Here is a 10,372-nt window from a genome sequence, read left to right on the forward strand (position 1 = left end):
TTTATCCAGCAGACGTGTAGTTGGCCACCTGCTGAGTACAGGCTCTGTGTTACCCTGTTCATCTTTCATTTGGCCGTTTGCTGACATTCTGGAACTTCCACTATCAGCTTACCACGTTCACTTTCCCCTCCCTCACCAGGGTGACCATTTCTTACCAGTAAGGTGGCCGAGGGAAGGGAAAAACACACTGGGGACTAGACTTCCAGCTCCAAATGTATGGTTGAAACTGGGTTGTCAGGGAATATGTAGAATTTTAGATTTCTGCCTGCCTTCTTTCATAACTTTTTTTTAAAAAGTATGTTTTGTGTGTGTGTGATAGGTTAGTCATCTGCCTGTAAGCTTAAGTGGCAGGGATCACTGCTGTCACATCTTTTGGGATTGACCCCGGAGGTAACAAGTAGCAGTCTCAGCAGACAAATAAATACCTACTTTTGCATGTAGAACTACTGTTTGGATGTTCCTCTTTGAGAAGAGGCATAGACTGCTGAAGGTGTGTGATGGTGAAATTTACTAATGGATTCATTCAGTTTTAAGTGTAACAGTTTAGTATTTTTTTTTTCAGATCAGTTCAGCAAATATATGTTGAGGACTAGTGGGTGGGAATATAAAGGCTTTTATTTATGGGGAAAGCAGATAATTTCACTAACGTCTATATGTTTGTCGAATTACAGGTTTCATCATGTTGGGTTGTGACCAGTATTTTAAAAAAGAAAAGAAGGAAGGAAATAGAAAGTGGAAATATCAGAATATATGCCAGATATTAAATATGCTAAACTTTGGTTTTACTCACGTGTGTATCTGTACACTGTGTCAGTGGGAAATGTTTCTTGCTCTGTGGGCCACAGTCAAAGAGTCTGAAAATCAGTTTCTAAGTATATACCCGGAGGGGCACTTGGGTCGGTGTCCTGTGCCAGAGATGAGTCTGGAACTACCTGAGGACAGGAAGAGGGCGTGTTCTGTCCTAGACCTCTGCTGAGGCACGGGGTGTGAGGCCGGTACCAGAGCAGTGCTGGTGACAGCTGTTGCAGCAGAAGTCGATCTGGAGCCAGAGGCAGAGGGGGCTCTGATGGTGGCTGGGCTGTCCTGATAGTCTGAGTGCTACGTGCCTCCTGGGAGGAGGTAGCACCTGACAGTTCCTAACCTGCTTGGAAAGAGGCGTGTCCACGTGTCCTAAAACCTGCCAGCAGATAAACCATAGAATTATTTTTAGGCAGTATTTTAGGCCGTACAGTGTGTAGTGGTAAGAAGTATCTCTGGAACCAGAGTGCTTGAGTTTGGATCCCTGTTCCACTGCTCACTAGCTGTGTGGCCTTGGGCATGTCTCGTAACTCTCTGGGTCTCATCTTTCTAGTTGATAGAATGGAGATCTTAATACCTGTCTCCTGGGTTGTTGCGGGGGTTAAATGAGCTAATACATGTGAAGTGCTGAGAACCACACATAGCACACCGTGCGCGCTCAGGGCGTGTTAGCTGTTTTATCGTCACAACACAGCACCTGGCCGCTAGGTGGGAAAGGTTGGTTTGATTCTGATGTCATCTGGTTTACTATGTGTGTTCTTCTGCCACCTGTGCTTGTTTTATCTACACCCAGGATCACAAAGATTTACTCCTCTTTTTAGGCATTACAGCCTCAGCCCTTACATTGAGGTCTGTGACCTGTGTAGAGTTAATTTTCATGTATGGTGCGAGGTAGGTAGGGTCTGACTTCGTTCTTCTACATGTAGGGAGCCAATTGTCCCAGCATCGTTTGTTGAAAAGACTGTTATTTACCCATTGGTGAAAATATTTCTTTAAATAATAATGTAAAATTTAATTTTCCTACAGATAATTTTTAAACTTTTTGTTTAGATTATAGATATTAATAAACAATAAATCTGTGTTTACATGGGTGTGCATGAAATTTACAAAGTTTTGTGTCTAGGGAAAAAATAAACAAGGCAAAAAGTCCTCTTATCAATGAAGTTATTTTTGCAAGAAGGCTGCAGGCCAGTTACAGCTCATTGACTGGACAGTTTTCCCTCCTGGCTGAGGTGTTTTAGTGTTAGTCATGCTTGAACTATGAGGTATTGTTGTGATATTTAAATTATAGAATGTCCGCTTTGTGGAAAGATTGGTCACTGAACATGCATTCTAGAAATTTGTTTTTCTGTCCATACCAGGCTTGATTATCTGTTAAAAATCTACAGAATTTTTGCTCAGTATGCAGTTGTAGACGAACCCAGAGCTTAAATTTGTGAAACACTTTTTTCTCCTCTTTGTCATATTATTATTCTTTTGGTTAAGATTAATACCATGTGAGTAATGAAATACAGCTTGATGAAATTCTAAATGCCAAAATATTTGAGCAGAAGCGATAACTTGCGTTTATTGATCTCCTATTTGTCAAGGTTATTAACAGGTGTTTTACCTCTGGTCCACGCCCCACGCTCTGGAAGCAGGCGAGAAGACCCAGGCGCCTGTAAGAGGTTACTAAGTGGTCTGTGCTGCGCCTGCAGCCGGGCACGCAGTGCAGCTGGAACGTGACTCTGGGCTTTCTGACCTCAGAGTGTGCTAAGGTCGCAGAATCTCTCTACCAGGCCACTCTGGAAAGAAAGTGATCTTTACTCTTTTCTAGATGCTGTTTTCAGCCATTAGATAGTAGAAGGGTGGTCGCTGGCAGCTGGCGGTCAGACCTCCAGAAAAGTTTTTGTCTTAATTTTGGGTGCTGCTACTTTCAGATCTCACTCTTACAGTCCGAGGTCTAGGGATCTAGGTAACGGGAATTGTCCTGTGTCCTTTAAAGTTCAGTCCTTAAGATTAATAGACTTCCCCTCTCTTTGTATCACTCTACTCGAGGCTTGCATATCCAGGAGACGGAGTTTGATGAGCCCACCCTGGGTGGCGTGCTGTTTCCTTAGCTGGGGAGGGGAAGATGCTCTGGTTGACATCCTGCATTCAGTGTTCGCTAGAAGTTTTCAAAAAATAATTGGCTTGTTTCAGAAAGACGGGGAAAGGGTTACCAGGTGGGCAGAAGCAGCATTCATTGTTTAAAATTGTAACCCTTTCTGTATTAATTCCTATTCTCACTGCTTCTCTGAGTGATCAGGAAGGACAGATTGCAGCCTACATTGCAGTTCACTTGACTTCTGCCTGCACAGTCATAGAATTGGTCCCCGTATTGGCACGGTGGCTCTGGGCACCTCCCTTCCACCTACCCCAGTTGATTCAAGACCCTCTTCTGCTCTGATCGAGGCAATACTGATAGTGGCAGGGGAAAATCCAGATCCCTGCTTTGCCACGCGAGCATTTTGTGAATGGCTCAGCATTTATGGTAGTTTCTTTGTGGGTAAACAAAAGACGACACACATCAGTTTAAACCATCAGACTTGTAGAAGAGAAGTTTGGGAATTTTGCTCTTCTCTTAGAAGCCACAAAATAGAACAGGTTTCATTTTTACAGTGTTTGTGTATACCATCAACCTTGTGTTCTGTATCAACTAGTACATTTTCATTTAAATGACACACTTTTAGGTGTTTATTTTTGGCATGAGGACTGTATTACTGCCACAGAATATGAAGATGTAATCTAATCACTTATGCTAAAATCACCTATTTGAAAAATTATGTACCAGCTTTGCTAAGTTTTTAGGGCTTTAGAAAAATTCTAAATGCCTTTTTGCTTATACATACATCTTTATTGTAAGGTAATAACATATACCTTATAGATGCTTAATATTTAAAGACGACTTTGTCCAAAGTTACTTAGCTAGGTAGGACTAGAATCTGGGCGGTTGGTAGCAGTCTGTTTCTGTTTTGTGAATAAGTTCATTTGTGTCATTTTTTTAGATTCCACTTGTAAGTGATATCATATGATACTTGTCTTTCTCCGTCTGACTTACTTCACTTAGTATGATAATGTCCATCCATGTTGCTGCAAATAGCATTATTTCATTCTTTTTTATGGCTGAGTAATATTCCATCGTGTATATATACACCACAGCTTCTTTATCTAGTCATCTATCAGTGGACATTTAGGTTGCTTCCATGTCTTGACTGTTGTGAACAGTGCTGCTGTGAACATTGGGGTGCATGTATCTTTCTGAATTGGGGTTTTCTTTAGATATATGCCCAGGAGTGGGATTCCTAGATCATATGTTGGGCTACATCCTTTTTAACTGCTGCATTGTATTCCATTGCACAGATGTCCATCATTCATTTAATTATCAATGAATGGGACATTTCTGTTGGTTTGACTTTTGCAGTATACAAATAAAGTTTCAGTGAAAACTTTTAAGTCTTTGTGCACTTGTAGAATTGATTCCTATAAGTGGAAACTTTATATTTTAATAGATATTTCCAAATTGTCCTTCCATATGGTTGCATCAGTCTTTACTTCCACTAGCAGTGAAACACTCAAGTTTGCTAATTTTCACTCTTGGGTTAGGGTGAATGTTTCTTAGCTAGCCTGGTTTTTGTCCTTCAAACTCTTTCCTAATGGTGTAATATAAACTGTCTTTCACAGTCAGTATTCATATCACATACATGTTTCTTTTTTCAGAAATAGGTATAAACATATCTAACATCAAATATTTAGCTGTAATTATTGTGAAACTGTAGCATGATGGTTTCAAATTACAACTTAAAATTTACATTCTTAAAGAAGTTTTCTTAGACTAATCCCACCTAGTTATAGATACTTCAGTCTTAAGATTTCCTTATCACAAATTAAACATAGGTAACGCAACTAAAATTGACTTTCTAGTGCTTTGATGTTAGAACTTGGTTTTAAAGTATATTTTGAATTTGGAATCCCCAACTTGTACCTTAAACTCAGGGATGATATTTTTGTTACCTTTGTATCTCCTGTACTATCTAGAAGAGTGCCACTTACGTAGAAAGTTCTTGATAAATGTCTTCAGGTGACTTTGGCTTGTGCTGTGGAGACTGCAGGTCTGGGGTCGAGCCACACCTTGCTCTCACGTGTTTCATAAATAAAGTGTGATGATTGAAACAGCCGTATCCATTCATTTATGTGTTGTCCGTGACCTCTTCAGTGCTTCTGTGGCAGAGTTGAGTTGTTATGACTGTACGGCCTCCAAAATCTCACGTGCTTACGCCCCGGCTCCTTTGCCGACCGCTCTTTCAGATCATAAGCGCTTTAGCCTTCATTGTGCTTGCTTTCTAGAGCACTGGGAAGGTGTCCTGCCCCTGTGCATAATTTATGGATTTATGCAGGTTTAAGTGCTGAAAAATTCTGGAGGTGTGCTTGCTGGGTTGGAGGGCATCTGTGTAGCTTTGCCTTCCCAAAGAGGTTATACCATTTTATATTGGAACTAATGATTTTTGTGGCAGGGGCCCTTTTCTGCATAACTTTGCCAACTCAGTGCACTAGCCAACTGTTTTTATCTTTACTAATCTGATAGAAGAAAATGAAATTATAGATTTGATCTGTGTTTCTTTTTTTTTTAATGCACTTCTACTTTTTATTTTATTTTTGGGGGGAGAATAATTAGGTTTGTTTGTTTATTTTTTAATGGAGATACTGGGGATTGAACCCAGGACCTTGTGCATGCTAAGCACACACTCTACCACTGGGCTGTACCCTCCCCTCTCTCTGTTTCATTTTTTTGTGTTAGATTGACCATCTTTCCAAGTTTAAGAGCCATTTTCATTTCTTTATTGTGAATTGTCTTTCAGTCTCCTTCCTTGTAGCTTCAAGTCTGTTACACTCTTATAAGGTATATAGTGGACACTTGTCAAAGATTTCTGTAACTCTGGTGAGGGGACCAGCTGGATGAGGAGCTGATTCAGAGGAGGATGCGTGAGGCTCCCGGACACTGGTAGTGCATGGGAGGAAGAACTTTGTTACAGGTCGGAGTTAAACAGCAGAACCAGCACTGCAGCTGGGATTTTCTTTTCTACTAGACAGAAATCATTTCCATTCTACCAGATGACAGTCATAACTTTCGATTTGTCAATCTTCTGTAAGTCATTATCTAACTAACTTTGCAGAGTCTGTGCCATAATCAATAGCAAATAGTAAGTTCAGCAGAGCTTACAATGACTGTTAGGCAGGTGTGTTTGATTCTCCAGCAAGAGTTTGAAAGGATAGGCCATAGTCTTTCTGCTTTATTTCCATTTTCTTAATGCTTTCCTTCCTCTACTTTATTGCAGTTATTTCAAGTGATACTGTTTCTTTATGAATCACTAATGAGCTGCTAAGAAGGTTGCACAGTTCACCATTCTCTCATAAAACAGGCTCCTTGTTCCTATTTTGCTCCGTAGGGACTCATTACACCGTGACCAATGGAGGCAGCATCAGTGGCTCCACGCACTTGCTGGACCTCTTGGATGAGCCGATCCCGGGTGTCTGCACGTATCATGACTTCCACACCATCGACTGGGTGTGGGAGAAGTGTAAGGGCCGAGAGAGGCACAGCAGGTGAGCGTTTCCAGGAGCTTTTAAAGTACAGTGCATAATTAGATCATTTCATAATGACTTTCTGCCAGTGACCTCAGCTTGCCAAAATTTGTTACACATTATAAGTAGATGTAAGTAAATTTCTTTGTTTTATAAATAATACTTTTTTTCTCTATGTGACTTTTTTTTAGAAGTTTTTTTTTTTAATATCCCCTGTCTTTCTGGAAAGGATTTGAAGTAGCTTAGAATTGAAGTGTCATGAGACAAAATAGGGAGGGAGGGGAACCATGGCATGTGAGCTGGGGGAGGATCAGGCCAAGGTCCAACCTGGAGGTCAGCATAGTGCTTGGCTTGGAACAGCGCGGAGGCTGCGGCCGTGGTTCCAGCTGTTAGAGAAGGAGGCTTTTGTGGCGTGGGGTTTGCGTCCTCTTACCTGCTTCCGTGGTTTTAAATTCTGAGTATGTCTCCAATTAAGTCCTTTGTAGGGCATGTTGAATGTCGTAGTGAATCACTAATCAAAAGAAGAGTAGCTTTCACTAAAAACTACAACTTAGGTGTTGTGTTTTGTTGTTGATGGAGGCTTACAAAAACAAATTTTGAAAGGGGAAAAATAATTCTTGAAAATAAAATTCCAAATTCCAAAAGACTGTTTACAAATTTAAGCTCTGAAATTTACTTGTAAATAACTACTTGTGCAAATTAGTCATAAACTTTCATATTAATGTACACGTGTATGAAACCTGAAATTGAAATTAGATTATATTGTTTACAAAAAGTACTGCTTCTGAGATTCAGCAGTCAATATTTACCTTTTCTGGAAACATTTTAAATAGGTATAACTGAAAATAGGACGTAATACATGCAGTCAGTGTTCTAAGACCAGTAGTTCTCAAACCTTCTCATCTCAGGTCCTCTTGAAACTCTAGACAATTGTTGAGGATGCCTGAGCTTTTGTTTATGTGGTTATATTAATAGGTATTTACCATATTAGATACTAAAACTGAGAAATGTAAAAGAATATTAATTCATTTAAAAAATAACTGACAAACCCATTACATTTTAGCATAAAAAACATTTTTATGAGGAGGGAGGGTATAGCTCAGAAGCAGAGTGTGTGCTTAGCATGCACAAGGTCCTGGGTTCAGTTCTCGGCATCACCATTAAAAATAAATAAATGATAAACTAATTCCCCCAATAATACTATATAAAGAGAATGAAATTATTAAAAAAAAGTTTTATGAAAATAACTACATTTTCCAAAATACAGAATATTTAATGAGGGAATAACATTGTGTTACATTTTTATAATCTCATTCATTATCGTCTGGTTTATTTAAAACTACTGGGTTCTCGTCTATGAAGAGAATCCAGCCTCACACAACGTGTGGTTAGAAAAGCCGAGAGTGTTTTAAAAACCTTTTCAGATCTTTGCGGATATTCTCCTCTGACCCTGCACCACGCTGACAGGTGGTAGTTTCTTAAAGATTAGTTGCAGTGTGTGATGTGAGACTGAATCAGGGAACTTTTTGTCTTCTGTTACATTAAAGTCCCTTGAACTTTGGTGGATGATTTTGTAGCCATGGGAGCCACTGTCAGCCCAGCGTGCCTGAATCAGACACCGCACGCCCCGTGTCTTGTGTGATTGGTAGGTGAGCGCATTTGTTCTTGGAAGGATGAAACTTGAGAGTCATGGGCACATCAGGGAGGATCTGACTGTGTTCTAAAGTGAGGGTGGCAGAGGATCCGTAAGACACCGTGTTCAGAAAATTTTAGTGAAAATTGAAACTAAAAGAAACCACAGCATGTTGCTTTTTTCTCTGATTGTGTAAGTAGTCCACGGCCCTGGAAAACACTGCAAGTAACGTCACCATACGTGAAGCAGTCAGTGAGCGTCCCAGCTCTTCACATCCGTCATCTCTCTCCCTAGGGAGGTCAGATACCATTTTCAGCACTTTAATGTGTGCTTGTATAAGCCTAAACCCTTGGGAAGCTGGGAAGTTCTACATGGAACTGTTCTTACTGTTGTTCTTAAAACGTCGAATTAAAAGAAAAAACTTTCTCAGTGCTTGTTCCTGCCTATCCTGTAGTCCTTCTACCCCAGGTTACTTGGAGGCAGATCAACATTGTATCATTTCAAATATTTATTTCAGTATCTTGAGCAATGCTGTAATCTAATTCTATTCCTATTTTATTTACTAGCTTGACTATTTCCATAGAGAGAGCCTTTCCCTCACCCGATAGTGGGGTACCCTCACGTTTGAATTGTACAGGAAGGAGGGAGGAAGTGTGAAACCACGCGGCTCCCAAGCAGCCACCAGGCGGGCCCGGCAGGGTCTTGTTTCTGCGTCTTCAAGCACTCGTGCGCTTGAACACATTTGAGGCGGGGTACGCAGCACAGCTTGTCCTTCGTGATGCCCACAGTGTTCCAGCTTTGACTGCGGGAAGCTTGTTTGGGTTGGTGCCGTGTCCTTTGACACGGCTTAGTGGACTTTGATATATTCTGGGGAAGACTCAACCTGCCTGGTTCCTGCACCAAACCTGGACTCAGCTCTTCCTACCAGGAGACTTGATGTGGTTTGTGGACCCCTTCGCTCTCGAGTTCCGAGGTTCTTGCTACAGATGCAGGGCTCTGGGTGGGTGCTTGTCTGGTTTGCAGGTGTAGCAGCTGTTTGACACTGATTCTGCCCCAGACTCTCCTGTCCCATTGTTTAGTTTAGAAAGTGCTGTAACATGTGTAGTAACTGAGATGGTTGTTAGATTCTAGAATTGTGGCTTCTATTCATAGTCTGAAAAATGAAACGTAAACATTTCCAATTTCAGATCAACAGCAAAAAGAAAGAATGAGCGTGGGAGATAACGAAGAGCTTGTGTGACGCGTGGTCAGGGTGGCTCGTGGTGACACCAACAGGGCTGGCTGGCATCAGGTAAAGGAAGTTTTTAATGCAATTCTTTTTTGTTTAACAGGACAGTAAGTAGTTCTCCCTTCCTAACTGCAGTTTTTTCAAGTACTTGTGGATTTTTAAAAGCATGTGTTTTGTTTCTTCAACACACCTTAAACATAAGCCTAAGAGGCAGGAGGCTCCAGACTCCCAGTCTCGGCCACGTCCCTTACGTGTCCGGCCAGCTCGGTTGCTCTTTCTCACTATTTCTTTACCTGTAAGGTCAGTGATTTGGACCAGATGATCAGTGCAAAGTACCTTCAGTGTGAACAGCATAATAAATAGCTAGTGCATGCTGGGTGCTTCCCAGGCCTCATGCAGTGCTCCAGAGCTCTCCGTGCTTGTAAAACTCATGGCGGTCCCCTGGGCTCAGTCTGGCAGCGAGGGGACTGAGCACGGAGAGGGTGCGTGACCAGACTGAGGTCGTGGGGCTGGAGGGACCCATGCTCTGACCTCCGAGCTGCAGAGCGCCTGCCAAGGCTCTTTGTGGGGGACGTGACAGCAGGTGAAGGTCTGAAAACACACTTGAAGCTTTGACAGTGTTCATGACCTTCAGCTCCACCAGAGGAGATGACGTGCAGAAGAACTCAAGGGAAGTGAAAACTTTGCGGCAAGTAGAGAAGCACTGGGGTCGCAATGGCCACCACCTGTCTGACCCATTGGTCTTTTCACATGAGAAGGACCTAGATTTTGACCACAGATCTGTGTATTCTTGTATTGTTCGTAAAATGATCTTGGTATATTTGGCTTTCTGTTAGAAGAAGAAAACTGATCATCTGTCACAATAAGGCATTACTGCCGTGAGTTCCACGAGTTATTTCTAATGGACATTACGTTTTCATGAGACTGACATCATCTGTCAATCTGTGTATTGGGTTTCTGAAACACACTAGTAAAAACTCTGACTTCACCAGCAGAGTTGAGACCTTCCTGCCAGGTGGCTGTCTTTGGAAGATGTTTTAGTATCTTTCAGACACCGGTTTAAAATAACCATGAATTTGAATGATGTAATTGGTTTTAATTTCAAACAAAGA

This window comes from Vicugna pacos, chromosome 27 (assembly GCF_048564905.1).
Source record: "Vicugna pacos chromosome 27, VicPac4, whole genome shotgun sequence".
NCBI lineage: Eukaryota > Metazoa > Chordata > Mammalia > Artiodactyla > Camelidae > Vicugna > Vicugna pacos.